Raw genomic sequence first — 4048 nt, 5'->3', positions numbered from 1 at the left:
GCGCCGGCGCTGCCGGGCGCGGAGAGCAGCCCGGAGTGACCCCCGCGGGTGTTAAAGGCAGCGAGGGCGCACGGAGAGCTAACGCACTGCTGTGGTGGTTTGTGCGGCTTCAGCGTCCGGTATGAAAGGAGGAAAAAAAATGCCCTTCCCGGTCCCTGCTTGCAGCGGCGCTCAGCACAAGGGCACGCTTGTTACGCGGTTCTGCGAACRGTTTCGGGAGAGCCATTTATTGTAGTAAATAACCACAGTAAAAGCAGAAATCTCCAGAATGCGCTGTGCTGTTAATTGAGTGAAAGATTTCTTTTTCCTGTGCATTTCATACTTAACTTTTTCAAAACCTTAATAAAACCGTTAATGCAGGGAAGATGATTTTGATCAAGCAGTMGAACACTTGTTCTGTACTTTAAACCAGTGCTAAAATGCCTCATCATAGCATTTTTCTTTAATTAGTCAATATGACTGCCAGATGGCTATCGTATAAACCAGTTACGCTTTTGAGAAGCATTTCAGGATACCTGTGCTTCCATGGACAACATAATGGTGCAGTTGAATTCAGCAGACATTAAAGAGGACAGGACAGATCCATGGCTGGAAGATGACGTATGTCTTAGCTTCAGCACATTTTGTAGTACTACAATCCATGAACTATTTTGAACCCATTCCAGCCACACTGTGCTAAACACTGCCTGGGGATCAGTCTTAAAATAATCACAGGGAAGATAATAGTTTTTTATCAAACCAATTTTCTTCTGAGCCTGCGTTTAGTCTCAGGGAGGTTCACCTGGTTCTGGATATTGTTAGCAGTTAGCAACAGAAGACTGCAGAAGGACTCCAGGAGCTGTAAAGTGGATGTAGCTGGGCCTGTATTTGCCCATATTTCAAAATCAGTGTATTGCTTTAGATGTTAAACTATCGGCGTGTGGTAACAATTATTTCTACAGAATTGGCTTTATGGAGGACCATGGTGCTTTGCCAAATGACAAGGCTTTTGGCTGATGCTAGTTGGAATAAATTGCTTCTTTTGGGACTATGACCAAAATAAACAGAATATTTAACAAAGGAGTCAAAACCCACAATTTGTACAAGACAAAGCATGCAACTAATTTCTGTGCTTTGATTGTTTTAAACAAATTAGGAAAAAAAAAGCTGTATTATATTAAGAGACAAATTGGAATTTGACAGTCCAAGACAAAATATTGTTATAAACACATAATGTTTTAGTAGGTGTTTGATTGTTCATTTTATTCAACAGTTCTTTGTTCCATGAATGGTACTTTCTGTAATTTTTGTCTGGAAGGCTCAGTTTAGGATAAAGTTATGCTCTTCATGAGTCTGGTTATAAACAGTAAACTGGTACAAATATAGGTTGAAAAAAGCAACAATGTTTAATTTTCTATCTGTTCAGAATTACTTATTATCTATCTAAAATTTTTTGATTGTATCTCTAGTGTCACAAGATTTTCCCTTTCCTACTTTTTTTTTTTTTTTTTAGTGCTTCTGGGTTACAAAAAMATAAGCATTGCTTTGAAGGCTGGTGCTGGTTCATTAATGTTGACATGAAGTTCTGACTGGAAAACTGGCATTGTTACAGCTTGTGAAGGAAGTTCTGGTTGCTTTCAGGATTCACATTAGTGGTAAAGAAGTTTGCTTCATAGTTTCCAACATAAAGACATATTTAGATATTTAATTTTAGTTCATGATACATTTAAGATATTCTGACCATCACCTCTTGCCATAACAAGTTTCTGAAGACATGTAATTAACTGACGTATATGGTAACGTATATTATTGGTATTAATACCCCTCACCTATAACATGCAAGCAGAAGAGCCTGTCTCCCACCTTTGCCTCACTGCCGCAAATCACATGCTATCCACTGTGCGGAAAGCGATTCTCAAAAGGAAGGGCTTGTGGAAAAAAGTGCTCTAACCCTGTGGAAGATGATCTCTGCAAATAGAAAGGGACTGTTTGCTAGGTGGATACTTAAATGAAGTACACTTTCTTCTACTCACTTTGGACTGTGTCTTTATTCAGCAGCTAAACCATGGAAGTCAATGAAAGGATAAAAGTGTTTCTGCATTTTTTGTTATTTTTTAATTTAAAAGCCGGAGCAAGTTTTATTGAATTGAATGAAAGAAAAAAAATGTCATTTGGATATGTGTGTATAAATTTTGAGATTCAAAGTTTTACCACTAGTTGTTTTTCTTCCAGTGATTATCTTGTTCCCTCTGCTTTTTCACAATATTCATCATTCTTACATAGTTTTGTTCAATCTGTTTTTTTCCTGTTTTTGTTAATTACAGCCTATAGCTTAAAGCAAATGTAAACCTGTCTGATTAGGACTTTAATCTTTCCTTGAGAAAGATGTTGCTTCTAATCTGTAATGAAGAAATCCTGGGAAAACTTTAAAGGTTCAGTATCAGCCCATCCCTACATTAGATGGTGATACGGCTAAAGGGTAAGTAAGTGGAGAGCTAGCTTAAAACAGGTATTATTATTTAGGCGGGTATTTGGTATTTAGACCTGAAAACACAATTAAAGGATGGAAATAGTAGATGTTTGCACTTTGCAACAATCTAGGTTAATAAAGATTTAAATAGAGGTTTGAAATCTTAGAAAGTTAAAGCCATCAAAGAGCTTACTGTCAGCGCAGTCTTCCTGAAACAGCAGGGACTGATGCCCAAGATGTGTTCTTGATAATCCTGTCACAGTTTTAAATGCAAACACTGGAGAAATTCTGTGGAGAAAAGGTGTACTACATATCTATCAGATTCTCAATTAGAAGGAGAGAATGAGAGAGGAGGAGTGAACATATAGCCAAAAAATGACTGATGATTTTCTTAGTCTGGATGTTGACATATGCATTCACTTGGAAGTTGGAAAAACCAGTCTGAGAACATACTGAGCACCTTGGCTTTATAAGAAGCTGCATAGAGCAGTATATGTGCTAACTTTAAAGGAGATAATTGAAATTTTGCCATTATCACATGCTGTTTATAAAACTCATCCATACTTTGGGCTTTTGTTGAGGGAGGGGTTAAGATGTTAGTTTATACAGATAAACTTTTCTCCTTTGTTTTTTTTTAAATAGTAGATATTTATGCAAGATTCTAGAGCATAAGGATAAGACAAAATGAAAGTACTCTTTTCAGAGAACAAAGACAGAATGATGAAATCTGTGCAGAGAAAAAACCAAAGATCATCTTACATGATATGTATGATATAAACTTGTAATGTTAGAAGCTTTACATTGTTTTCTGGTTTGTCAGGTCTTTTCGAGTCTCTGCAGATGATGAAATTCTCCCTCAAAGATTGTTCTTTTTTTAAGTGAACTTGTTTTTATAAAAAGTAAGGATATCTCTGAGATTTATGGTCCATCTTTGCCTATTTGGATGCATTTTTTTTCTCATTAAATAAGAGTTTATATAAATATATAATATATAAATTTGTATTTTCCTAGGCCAGGAGTAGGAACTGTAATTCTGACAGTGATTCTAGTTGTGTTTTCAACTCAAGGCTAGTATTCTTATAGCTGTGCTATTACAAACATTTTTATAAAATCTCAGTTCAGTTTTGTACTTTTACAAAGGAAAAGATAATCTTTTTAGCAGCAGAAAGATAAATACAATGTAAAATGTTATTGAATAAACAACCCTTCAAAGATCTAGACATTTTGTTCACAAGCTCCAAACAGTTCAGTGAAGAATATTCTCAGTTACATAGGCCTTAATTTTTTGTTCTGTTTTGGCAGAATATACTGTGGATCTCTCAGAAAACTGGATACAACCCAACTGAAATGAGTATGTTCTCACCGCAAGATTAGGTCTCCTTGTCAGTGATGTTCTCTAGGCTGAAATGTTGCCCCTTTTTAGAAAATGCCAGGGCAAGATTATTACATAAAAAGTGGCTAGTAAATTTCTCTTTCCTGATTTCAGTCCAGACATCTAAGCAAAGAGATGGTTGCTGACACTGCTCCGGAAATTGTTCCAATGCAAAGAGGTTAAGGCTGCACATTCTCTGCTGGAAAGACAACACAGCTAGGCACAAA

Source organism: Apteryx rowi, unplaced genomic scaffold, assembly GCF_003343035.1.
Source record: "Apteryx rowi isolate R43461 unplaced genomic scaffold, aptRow1 scaffold_321, whole genome shotgun sequence".
Lineage (NCBI taxonomy): Eukaryota > Metazoa > Chordata > Aves > Apterygiformes > Apterygidae > Apteryx > Apteryx rowi.
Note: the sequence above shows the minus strand (reverse complement) of the source record.